Source organism: Eulemur rufifrons, chromosome 15, assembly GCF_041146395.1.
Source record: "Eulemur rufifrons isolate Redbay chromosome 15, OSU_ERuf_1, whole genome shotgun sequence".
NCBI lineage: Eukaryota > Metazoa > Chordata > Mammalia > Primates > Lemuridae > Eulemur > Eulemur rufifrons.
Window position 1 is genome coordinate 29,922,973 of NC_090997.1, and position 12,956 is coordinate 29,935,928.

Sequence of the window (12,956 nt, forward strand, 5' to 3'; positions counted from 1 at the left end):
GAGATTTGGCTCCACAACAGCCATTATGTGTCTTACTCAGTACCTTCCCTCTTGGCTCACTGTTAAATATGCACAGCTCTGGACTGGCTGTCTTCGTTTTCTTTTGCCTACTCGTTTTTGCACCCTATAGAGTAATAAAACCATTCTTCAGCTTTTATATAGTGATGCCTTCGGTAGCATAGACAAAATTATGGAGCTCCTTTTGATAAATATATATTTGGTCTTCATCCCTATTTCCTGGCATACAACTCCTAAAATTCTTGGAATCTCTAAAGTGATGTCCTTTTATGTTCTAATGATCCACCTGACAGCCTCGGGGTGGGCTGTTCACCAGTAGGACAAATGTAGGATTATGAGGGTTGAAACTTTCAGCCCTATCCCCCAACCACAGGATAGCGAAAGGCGATGAAGGTTAAGTGATCACCAATAGCTAATGGTTTAATCAATCATGCTGTAACAATACCAACTCTATTTTAAGTCCCCACCATATTAAAGGGAAATTTTAGTTGCTTGAGTTTAATTAGTACTTTTCTTGAGTTGCAGATTATCCACTAAGAACAAAATAGTCTCAGAAAAACAGGACCTTCAGTAAAAGATAAAAGAAAAATATGGGAACCAACAGTTTGAACTACCCAATAAGAATAGCCTGGTGGTACTAGTAGAAGGTTAAAAGTTGCTGACCAGGGCAGTGATAGATTAATGATTTGCTTGAGATTGTTCTCATAGCTGCTCTGCAAAAATGTTTTGATCATCATTTGCACTTCCTCCAATTTTCTTTCCTCAGATAGCCCATTGCTCAAGATAATTATTAGAACAGAGCATGCTGAACTATGCATAGCTAACCCCTACACCTAAATTTTCTCAATCTCTTTTCCCACTTTAAAAATTCTCCAATAAGCCTGAAAATTTGAGGTGGTCTATGAGACTTTGGTCTGTCATCTCCTCAGGCTGTCATCTCCTCATTCATATGCTGGCTTATGAATAAAAACTTCTTTTTCTTCCACCATATCTCCTCTCTCAAGTTTGGCTTTGGGTGACAGACAGCCAAATCTGGCTTAGATTACAATGCCTACATGGTAAAGCTTCCAGAAAAACCCAAAAATCACTGTGTTCAGAGGGCTCTGGTATAGCTGTACCCATGGAAGTTCCTGGTGGTAGTGCACCTGGAAAGGGTATAGAATCTCTACATCCCTTCCCCCCATACTTCACCCTATGCAGTTCTTCATCTGTATCCTTTGTAATATCCTTTTTAATATCCTTTATAATATGCTGGTAAACTTCAGTGTATTTCTGAATTCTGTGAGCTGCTCCAGCAAATTAATCAAACACAAAGAATGGATCATGGGAACCCCAAATTGAAACTCCAAATTGAAACTTCTGACTAACTGTCAGAAGGTCTGGACTTGTGACTGGTATCTAAAGGGTGGGGACAGTCTTTGGGAATGAGCCCTCAAGCTGTGGGATTTAACACTATTTCCAGGTATGTAGGGTCAGAATTGAATTGAAGGATATCCCACTGCTTATTGGTGGGGAAATCACCTTCCTCCTACATTGGTCACAGAAATATTCTGTAATGATTGCTTTTGTGTTAGTATGAGTGCTGAAGAAAAAGCAGCACGCATGCTGGTTTGAGTGTTTTCTCCAACACTCCCAGGAAAAGTTAATTCTTCACATTTTCAAACTTTAATCCGTCTCTAGTGGTATTTACTAGGATAATTCCCAGGGCCTGCTTAGCCTAGAAACTCTTCTCAGGCTTAGGAAGCTATTACCTGATGCCTGAATATGCCTCCAATTTCACCTTCTGTTACTTCTCATTTCTCCTTGCATGTTCTGAAAAGACAAAACTAATTATAGGTCTAAGAATGTAATGTGCTCACCTTCATGCTATTTCTTAAACTTTATCTTTGACACTTGGACCTATTTATAAGAGACTAAATGAGCTCTAATAGTTAGTACTATTAGCACATATAATACTTATTCCATTTAAATCTCCAGCATGTTTGCCTGTCTCTTCTGCTATACTGAGAACTCTTGAAAAAAACAATGTCCTTTGGGAATGTGTAATTCTAACCTCTGGCTTCTGTCATATAATCGACATGTGGTTTTCCTCCTTTTTTATTCCAGTTAAAACTTGTACCTGAGATGTCCATTTTTTCAAGCAAAGTAAAATGATTGATAAATGATAACTTAGTTTCAATTAACTTATATTTATATATTTATGTGTGACTTATTCATTCATCCATTGACTCATCCATTAATGCATTTTAAATGGCATTTTAGGTGTGGATAAAAAATTATAAGGTTATTATTATTTTTTTGTCCCTTGAAATAATACTCAGAGGTCTACCACCTCATTCACTCACACAGAACCCTCATTTATGTTTGAAGTGTCAACCCTTCCACTCGTATCTGGCATTTCTTTGTCTCTTATCGAAGACATGTCTTCTGAAATTATTCTCTTTTTCTTCAGAAACGTTAATTTTTCTTCTCTACTGTATTATTCTCAGGAATAAATATGCTCTAATAATTTACATTAACTTTTAGAGGTTATTTCTTAAAAATTCCTTGATTCCACATCTTCTTTCATCAAAGGACTCATTTCTCTATATCTCTACAGGAAATTAATATACCCCCATTTTTCCATTTCTGCTAATATCAAGTCATTTAATCTACCACTATCACTTGGCGAGAAACCTGCAATTATTTCATAATTTATATCTATTCATTTACTCTTACCAATCCAATTTTCCACTCCTCATTCAAAAAGAACTTTTAAAAAATGTAATCCAGATCATTCTACTCTCTTGTTTAATGCCCTGTAAATGTTACTATTGCTCTTAGAATAAAATCTAAATTATTAATTTTGACTTAAGGCTATACACGTTCTTGGCATCTCTAATTTCCTCCTGAATTCCTCTCACCATAATGGAAGCTGGGGCACCTATCCCAGCTCATGTAACTGTTGACCGATATGGGGATTTAAAGTTCCACCCTCCTCCATAGAATTGCCCCCAGCTGACTGGAGCTAGGACGACAGGAAAGATAGATCCTCCTGATGGATGCTTCCTCAAGTCAAGGACTAACTCTAACTGGGCATGCTTGACCAGCCTCATTGCTTCATGGGGATGTAAAACTGTACATCCCTGTGCTCCAGAGATGACATCCTTGCTCAGTTTTTCCCTTCCCTATTCGACTCTACTTTCTTCATTACAGGTAGGTTATTTTTTCCCCTGTGGTGTACTTCCTCATGACACCATGCAAACAACAGCTTCCAGGAACCCAACCTGAGACACTTATCTCTCATTTTGCTTAAAAAATGCCTTCTTTCTTCTTCCTACATGTGAATCTTCATCTGACCTAATAATGACCTTTGTACTAGCTGTTCTTTCAGCAGAACATACTCTGGGCTTGCCACTTCCATGACATTACAATGCTGTATTTTAACATTTTAATAACAATTTTGGTTGTTACCTTTAATTTTGGAGGTTTTTTGTAAATATGTTTTTTTCTTCATTGACAATTTTCCTTCATGAAACACAAGCTGCATAAGAACAGGAATTTTTGTCTTTTATTGTTGTCAGTGAATAAGTTTTACTCTATGAAAAAATAGACATAAGATCCAAATTATATCTTCATATGTTTATTGTATATTAATTTCCTCATCATTATTAAATTTTTCCCTATCTGTTGTGTATTTTTGAAGGGCTCTAAAATTTCAGTGATGAGTATGCTTAATCCTAATTAGAATATGGTAGTCTACAATTTGACAAAAACTCCACAAAGTAAATATTATGTTGACTTGTTAATTTTAAAACCAAATAAATCTTTATTTCAATTTTCTTTAGGACTCACATATCTTGCTCAAAGATATGAAGCAAGCCATTTATGAAATATTATAAATTATATCATAAATTTTATATAGTCTTAACATCATTTTATTATACTCTTTTCTGTAGAAAAAAGCATTTTCACTACAACTTATTTCTTCCTGAAATAAAGATATTTTAATTTTAGTATGATGCCATACATTCCATCAACACATACTACAATATACAAAACATGTTTACATTCTACATTCAAATACAATTTCACATGGGAAAGTCACAGTACTGTTCTGCCCACATTTTCAAAACATTATAATACAACATGCTATTTTTATATGTCTAAAATTAGTGTGCTATGAGGCATATAAATGAAAATGATAAAAACAGAATATAGATATCTCATAAAAGTAAGCATATGAAAAAAAGTATTTTATAACCTAATAATCATACTATTTTTCTTTCCTCAATGATCTGGGAATCTGAAGTGACATTCTCTTAGACAGTTCTAATTTGCTGTCAAACTCATACCTGACATAAGCTAATATACTTCCTTACATTTTCTGTGGAAATATTACCATTTCTACCTAATTGTCACTGAAACAATAAATCTTTCAAAGTTACAGAGCTAAGAACAGGATTGAAATAGGTTTGCTGAAATAATTCCACACACCAATATGACAAATTCTACTTTTTGTGAAATACAGCATTTTTTTCCCAAAGGCAGACATATTCTAAATTACAACTACGTATATCGATGAATACCTTGTGAAGTTTTGGGTGATTATATCAATTTAAGATTTCATGTATTAATGAATTAATATCAATATATTAAATGGTATGATTGAGATTACATGAATCTTAAATGTTGCTTCTCTTAGAACATTTTCTTGATTAGAGATCATGAGTTTCATCCCAATTGTCTGACGTTTATGAATGATTTCCAGACCAGAGTGACTAAAATTACTCTAATCCATTTTAAAATTAATGAATTTTACTCTATTATTTTGGTAGAAGAGACTTATACTCAGTGCAGAACTATTGTAAGATAAAAAGATTTTATTAATATAAACCAACCTAAGTAGTGGGAAAATCAAAAGAAAGACATAACTCTCCTTTTAGAAGATGTTAGGGTGAGTCTCAAAAGAGGATTCTAATTGCATAATAAATTGTTTGGAAAAGTTAGAAATATATCCCTGGTAGCCTAGATAAATCAGGGGCTTGGCTTGCATTTATTCCCATGGCCCACTATACCTTGAGTTGGAAAGGTTATGATGACTTAGAATTCCTGTCTTTCAATAAGCCCTTGAAAAAGCATTACCTAGGAAATGAGAGAACTACATTCAATCAATGACTGTGAGCCAGTCCTGTAACCTCTTTGGACCACATTACCTTGTACGGTCTTTGATTTTAAAGTTGGGTTAAAAGGGATGAACTAAGGAATTATGGTTACATTATGGAGAGAATTCCAAAAAATACTGCAAATAATGCAGTACATTATCAGAATCCTTAAAGTTTGTGAAATGGTGGTCATCTCCCTCTTTTTTCTATAGAGCTCTCTTAGTGTTTATGAACTCTTCAAGCCAGAAAATTCTTATAATTATCCTTTGTGGCACAAAGGATTGAAATGGATAAAATGGAAATGCTTGAAAAAGTACCAATTTGACTCTACCAGTAGTCAGACTCACAAAAATTATTTATATAACTTTAAGTAAGCATTACTTTACCTCATAGAAAACTATGCCATAAGTGTTTTGCAAAATAGTTCTGTTATACATTGCAAAATGTTAACATTGATGTTGGTGTGGATGCAGAGAGATAGGAACACTCATACACTGCTGGTGGGACTGCAAACTAGTACAACCTCTGTGGAAAGTAATAAGGAGATACCTCAAAGAGATACAAGTAGAACTGCCATTTGATCCAGCAAGCCCATTACTGGGAATCTACCCAAAGAAAAAAAAGAAATTCTATAAAAAGATATCTGCACTAGAATGTTTATAGCAGCACAATTCACAATTGCAAAGATCATGCTTCATGTCTTGATTTGCCCAATATTCCTTGTGGCTACTTCAGTTCCAACCGTTTTTGTTATTTTTCAGTTCTGTTACTTTCCAATTTTTTATATTTTGATTGCCATGAAATCTCCAATGCCTAACACAATGCTTGGTATATAGCATGTGCTCAATTCATTATTGAATGACTAAATAAATAACTAAAGAAAATGATTTTTAAATGTTAAGATATACTTCAATAAAATATTTATTGTATAATAGTTTAACAGTTATACAAAGAGGATTAATCTTACATACACAAACATTTTAAAGATTATTCATTAAAATGCTATTGTAGATATTGGCAAATGTGTGTACATACGTATAATTATATGTGTATACATACATGTATATGTATGCATGTATGTATACACACATTTGCCCTATTTCTGTGTGAGGATCTTTTATTGACCTTTAATTATACCTAATATTCACCCAAATTATTTTCCTTCAAATAAAATCACATTCCTGACTGGTACTTTCTTTCCAGATGGTCCTGTGTTTGGCAGATTTGATGTGCCATGTCACATAAAAAGCTCATGAAACTGAAGTGGCATTGAACCCACATAATGCTTTTTTAATCAGCATACACATAGCACATGGCACACAGTATCTCCGCCAACAAATTAACACCTAATGTTTCTACCATCCAAGTTCAGTTCAGCAATTTAACTCTGTAATCCTCCATAATTTATGCTGCTGCCTGACTCTACGCAATTCATGTGAATGTATTTTACATACAAACAAAAAAATCAAAATAGAAAAAACAAAGCAAAGCAAACAACAAAAAAGCCAAACAAAACAGAAACAAAAATTAAAGCAAAAAAAAAAAAAAATCGACACCATTGGTGTACAAATAGACATTTTATAGGTATATGAGGTAGTATCTCAAACAAAATGAATGTGTTCCTTTCAAATAAAACTAATTAGGAAAAGATATGTGGGATTTTAGAGGATGTGGAATGTAGCTAACATAATTTGGCTGCTTATTTTAAAAGCTTTAGGGACATCTGTAAGATGGCCACATTTTAGTAACACATATCTTTTGTGAGATTAAATCTGTCTGCTGGGAATATTCCTGCATGGGTAGAATAAAGAGTACTGCAAACTTTGGTGAGGAACAAGCTATCTTTATTAAAGTATTTATCATTTTTACAGCTGGAATTGGTATTAATATTTCAACAAACAATACCAGTAAGCCTTATCTTCTCTTTGTTGACTTTAGTTAAGCACTGTCAGCAGTAGGCATTTTAGAATAGCTTGGCCCGTTCAAGCAGAATAATTCATCTTAGGATTTAGAAAAAAATAAGCTCACTTTTAATATGCAGTAGGTGCACGTCAAAGTAGAAACACAAACTTAGTCTGAAGGATGTAAAACTTGAAATATATGATTGGCAGTGTTCTTTCTGAATTTTGTGAAAGAATTCAAAGCCAAGAAAAGAATATTAAATTTATTGACCAATTTTAAACCAACATAGAAACTGAGCTTTTAGATTTTTCTCTCAGTGATCACGTAGACTACTGTACATGAGTAAACCAAAAATTTAATGTTAATATCTTGTTGAACATAATGTTGGAGGTGGTGGAGGAGGGGGAGAGAGAGAGGAGAGAGAGAGACATCAATACTTTGAATTCTGTAAGTGCTACAATATTTCCTGATTTTAACTTAAATGTTGTTTGAAATCATGAACAAATCCAGAGACCAAAGACTATAGTTGAAAAATCAGAGTGAGTATGAGATAAAATGAGTTTAAATGGACTATTCTATTTGAATTTAACATGTTATAATAGGTCCATTATAGAGCCAGATATGTTGTTACAATTGTTTGTACACAGTTACATGGCTGATTAGTTTACAGAGTTGAATGACTCATTAAGGTCAAAATCATATCAAAGAAACAATGTTTAAAAATTAATGAATATTCAGAAATTACTTTTTTGGTTCATTAGGAACAAAGACGATAGAAGACAGAAAAAAGTCAGAATACTTTGTTTAATTAACACTGAAAGTACTGATTATTATACATTCTGGTAAATCAAGGAGATATAGTCAAAAAACGGATTCTACATTGTTATTTTGTAGTAGAGTGTACATTGTCTAAAATTTTAAGTTATTAGGATACACAGCTTTCTTTAATTTTTATTGTGTTCTTTATGCTGATTCAGTGATTTGAGGATAATTTTTTTTAGCATCATAGGCATTGCATAATCCTGCAAGATTCTCAGAAGAGCAACACCCAGAAAGCATCTGTTACACAATTTGTCCTCATTCACTTTCATGTTTGTGTCTCAGTCACAAGTCCTAAACTATCATCTTCTTCTGAAGATGGTGGGGGAGGGGATGGGTGTATACATACATAATTAGTGTGATGCGCACCGTCTAGGGGATGGACACGCTTGAAGCTATGATTTGGGGGGTGGGGCAAGGGCAATATACATAACCTAAGCTTTTGTACCCCCATAATATGCTGAAATAAAAAAGAAAAAAAAGAAAAAAAAAGAAGATATGACTAGACTGTTTAAATAATTTTTAAAACTTCTATTTTTTTCCATTCTTGGGATACTTCACTTAATAGAATGGGTTCCAACTCTCTCCAGGAGAACAAAAGAGATGCCATATCACCGTTATTTCTTACAGCTGAGTAATACTCCATGGTATGCATATACCACATTTTACTAATCCATTCATGAATTGATGGGCATTTGGGTTGTTTAATGGAAAAATAAGCACCACATGTACTCACCATTAAATTGGTTTCCCTGATCACAACCTAAGTGCACATTTAGGAATAACACCAATTGGGTATCAGACAGAGATGGGGGGTGGGGGGAGGGGATGGGTGTATACCTACATGATGAGTGCGATGTGCACTGTCTGGGGAATGGACACGCTTGAAGCTCAGATTCGGGACGGGGGCAGGGAACGGGCGGGGGGGCATGGGCAATATATATAACCTGAACTTTTGTACCCCCATAATAAGCTGAAATAAAAAAAATGGAAAAAAACCTTTTAAATAAGTTTTTAAATTGATATATTAATTTACAAAGATGATTACAGAAAATTAAAAAATAGTAAATATAAAACTCTAAGAGTTAACAAAATTACCAATGAAAATCACCAAAATCAAGAAATAGAATACTACCAAAATCCTAGAAACCTCTCTGACCATTGTCACTTAGTAATCACCCCTTCTGCTCAATTATAAATCACTTTCCTGATTTCTAATAACATAGTTATTTTTTAACTCTACATAAAAGAAATTATATAGTATACATTATTTTGTGTCTGGCTTATTATGTTTGTAAGATCCATTTTTTTCCCACGAGTGCTGGTTTTTCCCTTTAATTATTACATAGTATTATAATTAAAAAGCATATGAATATTTTCCCAATATTTTACGTTTATATGAATAATGTTGCTACAAATGTATTTATACATTTTTGTTGGCCTTCCATTTAAGAATGGAACTGCTTGGTCATAAAGAAAGATATCTACTAAATTTCAATAAATACTACAAAGCAATTTTCCCAAATAGTTATATACCAATTTATGTATCCGTCAGCAATGTATGGGGGTTTCATTTTCCAAGGTCTTCAACAACTTACATTATGGTACATTTTTTAAGTTATCCTGGAAGGTGTGTAATTATGTCTCATGGTAGTTTTAATTCACAATTATCATTCTTTTCTTATATTATATTTTTCTTCTTAGAAACCATGGTTGAGGAATGAACATATACACTTACCAATTTCAAATTTATTTTTTCTTTATTCCTCTACATAAACAAAAGCATCCCTTCCATTTACAATAATAGGTTAAAGTAGCTGATGTTTTTGAAAGTTTATTCTGCATTAGATGTTTTAATAAATATGCAGAAATCTGTAGATATATTGATCAATATGTATTTGTATTGGTTTCGGTATTTAAGACTACAGGAGAACATTATATAGTATTCTTTCCAAAACTCAAATACATTTGAGAGAGCAGAATTATGGTTACAAAAGATCTTCGCTGGACAGAACTCTTCTCCTTTGGAAATAGCACATAGTTGTGTCCTGTTTTAAAATACATTTGATACATCCCTCCTTCTTCTTGAAATATTTAGATCATTTGTATTTATCTAAGTATTGATATGATTGAGTTTAAGCCATTTTTATCTTATATTTTTAAATTTGATCCTTTGTTCTTTCTTTCCTTCTTTCTTTCTACTTTCCAGTCTTTTTTAAAATTAATTATTACTTGTTAGTACTTCTTAATTTGTGACATTGGTTTTGTGTGTTCTTTCCTTATATTTTCTTCAAGTGTTTTCTTTAATATGTATTTTTAAATTGTTAGAGATTTTTATATCAATATTTACCATTTCATAATAAAAGAGCTATAACAATATAATTTTAATTACCTTCTTTCCATCCTTTTGATAACTATTGTTTCTATTATATATAATTCAAGCTCCACATATAATGCAGTTGTTTTTGCTTTGCATACTTAAATATATTTCAATAAGATTATAAAAAGCAAGAGGTAGTTTATAATATTTACCCATTTATTTATCATTTATAGTTCTCTGTAATCATTTCTGTAGATATAAATTACCTACTGATGTATTTTCTCTTCAGCATGGAAAATTTTACAATTTTTTTTTTTCTAATACAAGTCTGATGGTAACAAATTCTCTCATTTACAATTTACCTGAGGCTATCTTCATGTCACTTTAGTTCAAAAAATGATTTTTGAACTTGATTATTAAACTCAAAATCTGAGAGTTTGTTTTTCTTTCAACATTTTAAATGTCATATCTTTTTTATTCTGTGTTTTGGATTGAATGGTTTCTGTTAAGAAATAAATTTTTATATCTATCCTCAACTCACTGTATGTAATATTTTATGGGTTTTTTTTTTTCTCTTTTAGATTACTTTTATAATTTACTATCTAGATTTATTTCAACAGGTTGACTATTATGGGACAATTCTGACTTTCTGGGCATCTGTTGTGTTGTTGGTTTTCTGAACTTCTTAAATTGATGGTGTTCATTTAATTCTGAAAATGTTTGGCCACAATTAAAAAAAAAATTTTTCTTCCCATTTATTTATTTTCTCTTCTTTTAGACAATTATCTATATGATAGATTGTTTGATATTGTGATATTAAAATTGTTTAGTTCTTAAATTTTGCCTCTTATTCCTCTTTGTGCTGTTTTCAATAATTTTCCTTCATACTGTATTTTTTGTTTTTAATAATTTCTACTGACCTCTTTTCAAGTTCAATGATTCTTTCTACGGCTATGCCCATGTATTATTTTATATTTATAATTTTTGTGTTTTCTACCTGGTTATTTCAAAAATAGATTTGGGATTCTACCTCTCCATTGTTTCAACTTTTTCTCTAAGTTCTTGAATACGCTTGTAATCATTATTTTAAATCCCTCTCTGTTACTTTCAATATAAAGGTCAGCCTATGTGTTAGTTTCTACAGATTTGATTTTTTTCTTCTTTATGTAAGGTAGGTCTTATTTCCTTCCTTTCTAAATGTCTTGCTACTTTAAATTTCAAATTTTTTTGTGCTGATCTATTTGTCTAACTATCTGAACTTGAGATGTACTACTATTTTTTTTTTTAATTTCAGTAGATTTAGAGGGTACAGTACAAACATTTTTTTTTTTTACATGGATAAATTGTATACTGGTAAAGTTTGAGTTTTTAGTGTACCTGTGTGGTATATCCTTTCTCAACCTGAGAATGTAAGCTCTTTTATTAATATATTTCTGGTGGTTAAATCCAGGAGGCAATTATTTAGATCTCACCAGCTGTTGATATTTGGGATGGAGAAACTGCTAAGTAAATTGTGTTTATCTCTGGTTAGTTCAACTCCAGACCTTCCCTATGGATGCTGCTGCTGATGGACTGTCCAGTGATCTCACCTCTGTTTGAGCCTGGAGCTAGGATGGGGTTTGGCCAAAATGTCATTTGGGATTCAATGGTTCTAGGCACCACAGTAAGGGAAAAGTACTCAGATTCTTTCTGCTTTCTACTTATGTCTTTCATATTATTCTCTTAGAAAACAGTAGGGAGGAAGAGAAGGGAAAAATGTTATGCCAATAAATTTATTATTGAACCTACAATTTTTTCCAGATTTAGAAAAAAATTTGTTTTTCTACTAGCACTAATAGCTTACTTTACTTTTTATTAATTTAGTAAAAAGCTCAATATTCATTAGTATTTTGTCTTCACATGGCAATATACAGATACATCATTTTCCTCCAGAAAGTACCACATTTTTGAAGGTCTATTCTGTCACAACTCAGTTTATAAAGCTTTCTTATGTTTACTGCCTTGGATAATCCCATCAATATATATAATTTGAAAGTAAAAGTATACATCTGTACTCAATCACTTTGTTCAGGTTTCATGGAAGAAATTATTTCATATTTGATCTAAGAAAAAGTGGATATATTCTAAAGTCATAGTTCCAGTGGTCTGTGAGCAAGCAGCAGATTCAGTGCCATTGCTCGAACGTTCAGTCTGTGTTCTTTGCTTTTCTCTGTGCCTTGATACATTCCATTCTCTAAGAAGAAAGAGCTTGTTAAAAACAAAAAAAACATGAAAAAATTTAAAGAACGCATTTATGCTTTTTTAACCAACCAAATTTAAAATAAAATTATATTTGAATGATAATACTGAACACTTGCTAACATAGAGTAAGTGATCATTACTGTCAGCACCTGCTTTTCTTCCTATTTAAAATCTGAATGTTAATAGCATGGTTACATCATATATAGTTGAATGAGAGAAATAAAAAGTTCTGAATGGTGGTATATTATATTGTTCTTTAAAACAAGAGGTCTTATTTAGCTGAACCAAGCTCTGCCAACTCCATCCTGAAAGAGATATATAGGATATAGGTTTTAGGACAGGTTTATTTCAGTAAAGTTGTTTTTACCAGACATGCTACCTTTGTGTAAGCACATAATAAATCGGAATAGTAAACATGGTATTTGGACGAATTATCTATTAAAAGAATGGATAAAAATACACAGACTAAAAAGAGAAAATAAAATGTGAACTAATATATCTTGATATATAAA